Source organism: Pleurodeles waltl, chromosome 11 (assembly GCF_031143425.1).
Source record: "Pleurodeles waltl isolate 20211129_DDA chromosome 11, aPleWal1.hap1.20221129, whole genome shotgun sequence".
NCBI classification, from domain to species: domain Eukaryota; kingdom Metazoa; phylum Chordata; class Amphibia; order Caudata; family Salamandridae; genus Pleurodeles; species Pleurodeles waltl.
In genome coordinates this window covers 302,119,756-302,132,551 of record NC_090450.1, presented here as the reverse complement: position 1 = coordinate 302,132,551, position 12,796 = coordinate 302,119,756, and positions in this window count along the sequence as shown.

The window sequence follows — 12,796 nt, the reverse complement described above, 5'->3', positions numbered from 1 at the left end:
ACAGTTGCCACTACCACTTGCGCTGTTGGGGGTGGTCATATAGACAATGGCAGTCAGGTGGTCATACGACTGCTACACTTGAAATGAGGGACCAGTATGACTACCTGCAGAATCACCATCAAACTAGCTTGAGGCCCTGACCTAAGTTCAACTCCAATTAACTGGCTATGTCCAGAAACTCATTTACCATCAGGCACTGTCACATACATAATTATGTACACAGCTAAAACATTATATTCATGCTGGCCATCCCTGTTTCCACCCCTGTGCCTGTGTCAAATTAGCTGCACTGCCATCATGCTGCATCTCATTCATCATGGTGCAAGGATGGCCGCATTGGTGATAATAGGTGTGTAGGAAGGCACACCTACCTGCACAGACAGAAAATGAAATTGAATTCAGCTAGGCTGTGCTGTGTAATGTAGCACACATACACATACATCAACATGTGGAGCTATCAATGGTAGCAAGAGAATAGTGTCCTGGCAATGCCAACCCTTGGGTGGCGCAAGCTTACAGTACCACATGGGCGTAAGTGAAACATGTAATACTGGGACAGGTGCATATTGACATGTGTGGTGCTGAGGCTTGAGCACTGCAACACCCATTGCAAGGCCTCACCATGCAAATGGATGCATAGGAAGGGTTAAGAATGATAAGATGGTGTCAAGCCACAGAAACGATATAGATCACACTTAGTAGATATGACACAGCAAATTGCCCCACCTGAGCTTCCTCTCATGTGACACTCAGGTGGGGCAAAGGGCTGCTAGACTGCAACCATGAAGTACAGGAACAATGTTTTGTAACTAAGACAACAATGAGCCACCAATAGCAAGTCAGTTAGAGAGAAAGATTGATTTTGAACAATCTCATCGCAGAGGATGATGGTTCACAAGCTGATCTGCCTGTCTTGGAGTACCCAGATGACCTGGATGGCCAGCTGACAAACATCAGCCAAGGACCCTCGAAGAAGTTCTCGTATCCCTCCAGACACCACCTCCAGTCACATGGAGGAGTGATAATGTAGCAGCCATCCCAGATGCCCGATACAACGCCCCAGTAGTATGATCTGCCAGCACCGACATGGCTGAGGTCACGAGGACCCAGGGACCAGCATTGAGAGGACAGTGGTAGGAGTCTCGCGGGAGCTGGCCAAGGAGGTGCGGGTGGGGATGCAGACTATGGAAGCCAGCCTAGAGGATATGCGCACATGCATGATTATGGCCACTGAGAAGACTGCCGCCAAACAAGGCACACACTCCCAATGCATGGAGTTCAGCAGTGTCTCAGGAACATAGCTTCTGCCATGAGGGAGAGGCCACAACAACTGCCCTCCCAAACTGGCATCAGCGTGCTTGAGAACAAGATGGAGCCCATGCACCGGGAACTGGCCTCCGTCAGGGCAGACATGGCTGCCTACCACAGAAATGTTGCTGCTATTCTCAAGAATCAGCAGTTCCTCCTTGCTGCAGTGATGCCATATGCTGTTCCACAGATGGCAGCTGCCATTAATTGGGAGTCCACATCTCCAACCACTGAAGTGTGTGTGGCCCCCTCTACCTGCCCACCACCACCATCAAGGGCAAAGGAGACAACACACACATCATAGGATGAAGATGTGTAACAGATCATCTTCAGCTGTAAGAGTTCCCGGTAGCACCAGCCCATGCCATACAGGTAGTGTTTTCCTTTGTCCTGTGCTTGAGATCATGCCAGTGTAAGCACAGTTGGATATGTGCACTCTTCAAGGACACATTGTTGATCTGTTTGCTATGGACTGTCATCGTCTCTCACCTACAAATTGGCAAATCATGTTCCTCCACACTTAACAACACTTCATTCAAGCATGTCCCATGACATGTCCCTGAACCCTGGACTTGTGTTTTGTCACAATTGTGTGGATTTTAATAATGTGTTCACAGACCTGGATATTGTAAGTATTGAACTACAACACTTGTAAATAAACACCAAATACACAACCAGCATGACTTTGTGTATTGTGACACTACTACACATAGGAATTGTGATGTGTGTAACCATGTCTTCAGTCACAGACTGTCAGTACAAGAGTGCAGGAATATGGGGGCACATATCTACGCACAAGTTTCCTTATGACGAACGACAATGCTGGTCTCATCCCCTACAAGCAATTCACTGAATATGTCAAAAATGTAGAACATATGTATGCTTCATCCACTACAAATGACAGGATTGGCTGTGAAACAGTTCTCGGGTAATATTGTCAGCTGGGAGTACCAGTAGAACACACTGGTGTGAAAAAGAGGTACTTAACGTCATCTGTAATTGCCACTGGTAAGTTTAGCAGGATAGATATTTAATGTAGGCTGTTGTCAGATGTGCCACAGTGCCCAACATTCCTACACAGTAACCTAACAATGACAGATGAATTACCACAGTTACCTGTCCAATGCACAGTAAACATAGTCACCTTGAGTGGATGGCAGATGCATAGATAAGTAGATGTGTTATAGCTGCCATTGTGACAGCTCAGTTGTAAACAGGTGATGAACATGTCAAGAGAGGGATTTATAGGCAGGACGTAATCCCTAGGTCAACAAACAGTTTTCACTGTGCACTCATGAGAAGACCCTTGGGCACAAGCATATGAAACATGAAATAAGGGAGTACCCCAAAAAAATTAATAACAATGAAATTAAACTAAAAACATCAAGAAAACCTATCTTCACCTAACCTATTCCAACTATACTAAACTAACAACTAACCCTAACTACCCTATGCTAAACTTACCTAACACATTTAACAACACACTCTAAACATTGTCCCCCCACCCCCCTTATGTTACGATACACATGCAGGGCAAGATATACTAAACTACACATATGCTAACTATATCTAATCAAATATATGTTTTTTGGTATTTTTTAAATTTGTTATTGTTTTTTTAAATTAAAACACATATATACACCAACGTTACAGCTCCACCCACCCACCCACAAAGTAACATGTAATAAGTAGAAAACCCACTCCCAAACCCACTTATCTTAACTAAACCACATACCTACTCTAACCTAACACTAACCCCCTAAAACTCACTATAAAACATTAATACAAATGAGGAGGGAGGGGACAGAACTGGGGGTGAGAGTATCAAAGCCAATCACATCTTTGCCCTCTTGAGGGTTTTTGTGATTACTTGTATTAGCTGCCACCTCCTTGTCCAAACATTTCAAAACTAGTGTCATGTCCCTCTGCAGATCTTGGAGCATTTTTCTGGTCCATGGCAGCAGGTGATGTGGACTGTGAAACTGATGTGGAAGGTGTTGCAGCTGGGGCTATAGGTGTGGTGGTAGCTGTGCCCCTGCACAGCTTTGGAGCTTGGTCTCCTCTGTGTGGCCACTGCCAGTGTGGGGCCCCCTTGGGTGAATGCCTGCCATTCCCCGGTAGATCTCTCTGTGCAATAGCGGCCTGCCATCCTCCAGACCCCAGATTCCACTGCCAGGATATGTCTGTAGCGGACTGCCCTTTTCTGGAATGCTCACAGTTTCTCATTGCTCATGTTGGCAGCAGTTAATTGAGACAGACAACAATCAGTGTCAGCATTGTGTGGAGTATGTACAGATTATTGGCTTACACTTTGCATCTAATTACACATGCACTCCAACTCACAGTCCAGAAAAGACAATGGCCCTGATAAATGCAACAACAATGCTGCCTTAGCATCATTTCATTGACACCAAAGCGAGGCACAACAAGATTAGGTACCAAACCAAATGAGGTGTGCATTGTTTTTGTGCTAAACGTAGTGATGCAAAGTCAGCATAAACTTCACATATATCCGGCCCAAATTTCCTCATCATCTGTGCCAATGTTCAACCATACATCACCAGTAACTTGAATATGTTATTGGGAATTACGGGATGCAGTTGGTAACCATAAGGGGTCAGTGCTGATAGGTACAGATGCAAGCCTGATCAATATGACTGTTACATACACTGTGACCATCACATATACCTACACATTTGGTATTCCTCTCCCCCTGTGCCTAAGGGGGTATGGACATGCAAACAATCATCTTAACTGTCCTGGTCATCCACCAAGGCATGCCCACTCATACATGGAGTCACAGAGTGGACCATGTGTTAGGAGGGCTGCAAACTAGGAAGCTGGTATCCATAGGTCTATCACATCAACATTCATGTTTCCAGTTGTAGACACCCATCAATACCTCACCTGCCAATACAATTCCTTACACACCCATATCCATGCCAGCACACGTTTGGCCATGACCTGCATGCACACCTGTTACATTTCTCATAAGTGTTACATACATGGAGTGCAAAATACGGAGTGCCATGCTGGGGGACAATTGCCCGCCCAGCCCTACATATTCATTACAATACAGGGTTGCACCAAATTGGGTTCAAAATGGTGCATCCCTGTGTTATGAGAATGACGGTTTGCCCCAGTGCCAATATTCTCATAGCATTGCACTTCTTAGTCACATATGCCCCTACATGTGTCTTGTGGTCCCCTTGTTTACACGATGCTGCCCATTGAGCACCACATGCCTCACAAGATATGACCCTCTGGTGGTGCATGGGGAACCTTTAAATGGGACACAATGTCACCATCCAGCCTACTTTGATATCTGATCATTTGACAGCTTATCACGTCTAGCATTGTGTCCAACACACATGACTCACTCACACCAAACCCAGGATTACTTCACAGGACACACATTATCACACTTATTGGATACATCTGGGTCCTCAAATCTCGCCACTTCGCCTATTGTGTAGGGGCAGGTCCACCAGTGAGATATGAATGTAAAACCATGGTTAGTGTTATATCACTGTCACTACTAGTGGACAACAAATTACAGTGTGTACTGTTTTAGGTGAGTGAGCTAGTTATCTGGTGTAAAACAATGCAACAGACACACCAATACAAACACACGATGACACAGACATTCAGGTGAGTGGGAGCCACACAGCTGCACACTTGAGACTCATGTAGTGCTACACCCTGCCACAAACATATGTGGGCAATGTATAGAAGATGGAACTCCATGGTATAAGGGGGAGTTGTGTAACAAATACATGACATTACCCTGGACAATTGACTCAGGTATTCAAGCTTGTCCTGCAAGGTACCCAGAGGCACCTTGTGATGGAGAACCGGCTCATTTATTAGTCTGCAATGATCATGCGTTGAGTAATCTATGACTGATGTGGCAAAGTTGTCGGATGGTGTCAAATGCCCCATTTACATTGCCCCCTGAGGTGGGTAAGCCCCCTTTGCTAACATAATGGCAGGGATCATGTGTGTGAAATTATGACAAAGTAGAACTACACATGCATTGTCCTACCTTGTTGACACAATCCAGGTAAATATGATAAGCTGGCGGTGTCTTGGCATATCATACATGACACTATGCCAGGGCACAGGTGTCGCCATGGCCCCTGAAATGTGTGACTTAGTGATGGTTGTGCATGACTCATCAGACATCTGATCTGCATTGGTACAATGGTAGGACACATGAACTCGGGGGCAGATTCATGCAAAGTGGCGCTGCACCAAGTGCAGCGCCTCTTTCCCTGCAACCCTTTGCACCCACCTGCTGCCAACATGTGTGCGCCGTATTTAAAATACGGTGCACCATGGCACAAGGTAGGTGGTGATAGTGTCATTTTTTATGACGCTATTCATGTAATCTGCAGGAATAGCGCCAAAATATTGGCTCAACTCCTGCAGAGTACATTGGGCCCCATTTTAAAGAATGGCAGCCCCCTTTTAATGCCTGTTCTTGAGCAGGCATTAAAAGTGCCATAAAAAATAGCGCAAGGAAATGTCAGATTTCCTAACTCCATTTTTCTGTCTCCCCTAATGGGGGAACACCTCTTTTGCATACATTATGCCTGGCACAGGCATAATGTAGCGCAAAGAGTTACAGAGCGGCGCAATGTATGCATTGCACCACCTTGTAATAAGGCACTGGGATTTTGGCATTGTTGGGCCACATTAACGTAAAAATAAATATTTTAGACGTATGACGTACGTGCATCGGTTTTATTGGTGCATTAGCTTTATGCGTCAAATTCAATGAAAATCAGCATTGAGAAGAGCGTGAAGGTGGAATTCACGTTAAGGGCCCATGTGTCATATACTTTGCATTTGAGGATGTTTTAAATGTATTTGCGTCAATTTTTTTGACTCAATTCCTGATTGTGTGTTTTTGTTCCATTGTCTATAGATGCTCCCTGCATCAACAAACATGTTACATAGGCTGTGCTGCAGTGTGGCACATTGTGTATGGCCACATGTGGTAGCCTATGCAACAATGTGATGAGGGTGTGATTGGTCTGTTACACTGATGTGTGTGTTACAGAGTCAACAGCATGCAAATAGTTGCACGTCCTGCATATGTATGTGTGACAACAGTGTATCCACATATATATGGCAGTTAGTGCAATGCATTAGTTCTGAATTGTGATTGTGAATTGTGCTTTCTTATGTGATGTGTGAAGTTGTCTTACAGAGCATAATATTAAAGACGACATACACAGCTCAGGCATTGTTGATGATGGCTGAACAATGCTACCTAGAAAATGTTACCCAACAACTGTCTCCATATGTAGATTTGGAGTTTATAGTGACGTGTGTGGCCTACACATATGTCTGACATGTGTACATCTTTGGTACATACTGTGTATAACACACTCTGCCTACATTCCACCCAGATTACATTTTGACCACAAATGTTTGATTAAACTTGTTACATTTAGCTATGGTTGTTGTTTTGTGCGGCGGACCTGCAGGCCTAGCTGCACATGTGCTCATCCATACTGATGTGAATTTGACAGACATATCCATGCAAAGTGTAAGGTCATGTGTACCCTGTATCAGGAATGGGCCCTATGGCACTGGCAGGACTGATCATCATGGATGTACCGCACAGGCCCAATTTCTTCCATTGCCTGTCATACCTGGGCTAATCACGGTGATCATTGTTCAGAATGATGTCCCCCTCTTGTCACATGTGCTCCATGAAGCCATTGCATCTCTCACACTGAGGTGTGACAGTGTTCTGTTCAAACATTACTGTCTTTCTAATTTTGGACATCCACTACCTCATGTGTGGACCCCTTGCTTACCTTCTATTTGGACATGTTGTAGTTGCGTATGATGAGCTATTGATGAACACTTTGGCAATGTGGATGTAATATATATGTTGTGGTTCATAGATTGTGTCCTTTAGTTGTCAGATACCAGTGATGAAGCTATTAGTGATGTGTGTGATGGTGGCAGTACAATCTTATGCATCAAATGTGATGGTGCAACAGTAATTTTCTGATTAATATTTGTAACATGCTCCCTGAGGTTAGACTCACAATCCTAAGCTATATGTTGTAGAGATTGAAGAGACCAAAGCAGGATTGTTTGAATAAGTGAGGTGTTTATTTATAAAATATACAAGGTGAGTTAAGTGATTTTTAAGTGAAGAAGTTATCAACTATGTGAGTCTGTGGGGTATCCCAGCAGGTGTGTTGAGCTGTTCCCCCTGCATTTCTTCACCACCATCCTCTTCCTCAGGCAGGTCGTCAACCTGATCATACAAGGGCACGTTCATCCGCATACATATTTTGTGCAGGATAGCACATGTCATTATAATCTTGCAGACAATGTGTGGGGCATATAGGAGGCTGCCTCCTGTGATGTCCAGGCACCTGAATCTTGGCTTCAGGATGCCAAATGTACTCTCCACGATATTCTGTGTCTTCCGATGTCCCTCATTATATGCACGCTCTGCTGCTGTGCTTGGGTTTGCACCTGGGGTCATGATCCATGGCTGTATGCCATAACCCTGATCTGCTGCAAAAGACAATAGGAGTAAGTTGTTGTGAAGGCTTGCAACAGGTTTGTCATGTAGCATGGCAGTTGATATTTTGAATTGGTTGTGACTCATATGTGTTTGTGGTATGGTGTGAGTCCCTGGCCTTGTGCAAAGTATTCTTAGCACTGTGTTGTTGGACATGACAATCTTGAGTTTGGCTCAAGAATCTGGGACACATGATTTGGTATCTTAACTGATGATCAGTATGTATGTACCATGCGTTGTGTAGTGCACCTTCGTATCAGTTTGCTATTAATAGAGGGTACATGACACATTCTCACAACACAATGGGGTCTGATGTGCTGGCAACATGGCAGCATTACAGAGCCTGTGCATCCCATCCATTTTGACATGTGCCATTACAGATGATGTTCGACACTTAGGCGGTCATTCTGACCCTGGCGGTCAAAGACCGCCAGGGCGGAGGACCGCGGGAGCACCGCCGACAGGCCGGCGGTGCTCCAATGGGGATTCCGACCGCGGCGGTAAAGCCGCGGTCGGACCGGCACCACTGGCGGGCTCCCGCCAGTGTACCGCCGCCCCATTGAATCCTCCAAGGCGGCGCAGCTTGCTGCGCCGCCAAGGGGATTCCGACCCCCCCTACCGCCATCCAGATCCCGGCGGCCCTGGGGGCCCCTGCAGTGCCCATGCCACTGGCATGGGCATTGCAGGGGCCCCCGTAAGAGGGCCCCTAAATGTATTTCACTGTCTGCTGCGCAGACAGTGAAATACGCGACGGGTGCAACTGCACCCGTCGCACAGCTTCCACTCCGCCGGCTCGATTCCGAGCCGGCTTCATCGTGGAAGCCTCTTTCCCGCTGGGCTGGCGGGCGGTCTGAAGGCGACCGCCCGCCAGCCCAGCGGGAAAGTCAGAATTACCGCCGCGGTCTTTCGACCGCGGAACGGTAACCAAGGGGATTCCGACCCCCCCTACCGCCATCCAGATCCCGGCGGTCCGACCGCCGGGATCCGGATGGCGGTAGGGGGGGTCGCGGGGCCCCTGGGGGCCCCTGCAGTGCCCATGCCACTGGCATGGGCATTGCAGGGGCCCCCGTAAGAGGGCCCCTAAATGTATTTCACTGTCTGCTGCGCAGACAGTGAAATACGCGACGGGTGCAACTGCACCCGTCGCACAGCTTCCACTCCGCCGGCTCGATTCCGAGCCGGCTTCATCGTGGAAGCCTCTTTCCCGCTGGGCTGGCGGGCGGTCTGAAGGCGACCGCCCGCCAGCCCAGCGGGAAAGTCAGAATTACCGCCGCGGTCTTTCGACCGCGGAACGGTAACCTGACGGCGGGACTTTGGCGGGCGGCCTCCGCCGCCCGCCAAGGTCAGAATGAGGGCCTTAGTCCCTTTGAAATGAGTAAGTGACAATGCACAACATGTCTCCAACATTGGCAACACTGTCCTGCAACATTTTGACTATGCAAGAATGCCCCATATGTGACATTACTAGGCAACCCTTTGTTGTTCCCTGTGCCAGTGGCTAATATGCAGCTACACTACCAATCTTGCACCAGGGTGCTTGGCCAGCTGTCATGTGGAGGTGGATGTGTCTACTTCCTTATTGCAACCAGCAAACGGCACCCCTGGAGTGGTGTTTGATGTTGGCATTCCCTCAGGTTTTAGATGACACCTACATCTGAGTCAGCATCATCATGCTATGTATCTTGTGGTGACTGACCTGCAGCAACACACATTGCACGCCCCTTCTACGCTACATACTGCATGGAAGGGTGGCCGATTTACAGTGCTGCTTCAAGTCATTAAAAAATGGTCATCTGCCAAGTTGTACATACAGTGCAGGCCATGACAATGACACTGTGGGCTTTGATATAGGTCCCTTGGTGATCCAGAGTAGCAGCTAATGTTTGTGACAGCCAAGAGGTGTCCAAGGGTGTGTATCCCATTGTTTCAGGATAATCAACATTACTACCAGGTTCTCTCCTATGTTCCAACACATGATTCAGCATTTATACTGTCAACACATGCACAGTGCAGGCTATGGGATGGAGCTCAGCTACTTAACAAATGTGTCCCTTGGCATAGTGCATGTGAGGCCAGTGATGTCCTGTATTCTCCTACAGGGTCCCACTACGGCATCATTGATCTGTACTGTCTAGCAGTGGCTCTGCCCCATGGTAGGCCATTTATTGTTTATGATACTGACATGATGGTGTTGTGGGTCAGTAAGTGGTGCATGTGAGGTGGCACTACAGTAGGTGTGGTGCCACTTTCACAAACCTGGCACGCGGTATGTGATGGGCATTGATTTTGTATTCCTATGTGTGTGACCCAATGCGTCAGGCAGATGTCTATGCACATTACAGTTAAGACAAGTATGTGGTGATGAGATGTAGTTGGTTTTGGCAGCAGTTTTGTGACATTTGATGTTTGTTCTGACAGTGGCTTGCACAGCATGATTTGAGGGATCTGTGCCTATATGGGACTAATGTAAAATGAGCATGATGTATGCCATTGACCTGGCTGTGCTATTCTTTGTTTGGCGTAGTGTGTGTGACGTTTACATACAGGGAGTGCAGAATTATTAGGCAAATTAGTATTTTGACCACATCATCCTCTTTATGCATGTTGTCTTACTCCAAGCTGTATAGGCTCGAAAGCCTACTACCAATTAAGCATATTAGGTGATGTGCATCTCTGTAATGAGAAGGGGTGTGGTCTAATGACATCAACACCCTATATCAGGTGTGCATAATTATTAGGCAACTTCCTTTCCTTTGGCAAAATGGGTCAAAAGAAGGACTTGACAGGCTCAGAAAAGTCATAAATAGTGAGATATCTTGCAGAGGGATGCAGCACTCTTAAAATTGCAAAGCTTCTGAAGCGTGATCATCGAACAATCAAGCGTTTCATTCAAAATAGTCAACAGGGTCGCAAGAAGCGTGTGGAAAAACCAAGGCGCAAAATAACTGCCCATGAACTGAGAAAAGTCAAGCGTGCAGCTGCCACAATGCCACTTGCCACCAGTTTGGCCATATTTCAGAGCTGCAACATCACTGGAGTGCCCAAAAGCACAAGGTGTGCAATACTCAGAGACATGGCCAAGGTAAGAAAGGCTGAAAGACGACCACCACTGAACAAGACACACAGGCTGAAACGTCAAGACTGGGCCAAGAAATATCTCAAGACTGATTTTTCTAAGGTTTTATGGACTGATGAAATGAGAGTGAGTCTTGATGGGCCAGATGGATGGGCCCGTGGCTGGATTGGTAAAGGGCAGAGAGCTCCAGTCCGACTCAGACGCCAGCAAGGTGGAGGTGGAGTACTGGTTTGGGCTGGTATTATCAAAGATGAGCTTGTGGGGCCTTTTCGGGTTGAGGATGGAGTCAAGCTCAACTCCCAGTCCTACTGCCAGTTCCTGGAAGACACCTTCTTCAAGCAGTGGTACAGGAAGAAGTCTGCATCCTTCAAGAAAAACATGATTTTCATGCAGGACAATGCTCCATCACACGCGTCCAAGTACTCCACAGCGTGGCTGGCAAGAAAGGGTATAAAAGAAGGAAATCTAATGACATGGCCTCCTTGTTCACCTGATCTGAACCCCATTGAGAACCTGTGGTCCATCATCAAATGTGAGATTTACAAGGAGGGAAAACAGTACACCTCTCTGAACAGTGTCTGGGAGGCTGTGGTTGCTGCTGCACGCAATGTTGATGGTGAACAGATCAAAACACTGACAGAATCCATGGATGGCAGGCTTTTGAGTGTCCTTGCAAAGAAAGGTGGCTATATTGGTCACTGATTTATTTTTGTTTTGTTTTTGAATGTCAGAAATGTATATTTGTGAATGTTGAGATGTTATATTGGTTTCACTGGTAATAAGAAATAATTGAAATGGGTATATATTTTTTTTTGTTGAGTTGCCTAATAATTATGCACAGTAATAGTCACCTGCACACACAGATATCCCCCTAACATAGCTAAAACTAAAAACAAACTAAAAACTACTTCCAAAAATATTCAGCTTTGATATTAATGAGTTTTTTGGGTTCATTGAGAACATGGTTGTTGTTCAATAATAAAATGAATCCTCAAAAATACAACTTGCCTAATAATTCTGCACTCCCTGTAGTAGGCAACCAATGGGCACTTGTAGTGGTCTGTGTAGTTCTACTGTTAACAAAGGGTGCATATCTGCACCTGTCCTTCACGTGGTGTGCCTGTCAAGCTGTGGGTGTGTTACATACATGTGGGTGTGGTGTGCACTGATTGTGGTGTACTACAGCGTAATGCATATGTGTTGTTACCTGCACATCTGTGTTACTTGGCCAAGTGTTTATGTAGTGGTCTATGTCTTGTGTGTCCTACAGGGTTAGTGTGTTGTGTGTATATTGCTAGGTTTGCCGACTTACCCACAAGTAGGCCATTTCCATATTGTCCATCCTGGAAGTGTTCATTGATCCTGCTGTGCCGGAATATGAAAACGTCATGGACACTCCCAGGATACTAAAATGTTTATGAATAGTCCCTGGTGGTCTACTATCCACTATGCCCTGCACATTAATGGAATGTGTGTGCTTCCAGTATAAGTGCTCTGTTGCTGCAGGTGGAACGAGCCGGACATGGGTGCAGTCAATTGCATCGAGCACACGCGGAAAGCCATGGATTTGGTACAACCCCTGTTTTGTCTCCTGCTGCTTTTGCTGGGTGTTGGGGAAGCTGATGTGGTAGGGTGTCTAGGAGATTACAGCATCTAACCCCTTTGGCAGGAACATAGAGAATGACGGTTGTGAGACATCAGCAACCAGGGCACCCGTTCTTTGGAATGAGCCACTTGCCAGCATGTGCAGGACAACTAGCAGCTTTGTCACAGGTGGTATGTTGTGTGGGGTCTGCATGCTGGCTGTGATTAGTGGCTCAATGTGGTGCAGCACGTGTAGTATCGCTTGCCGGTTC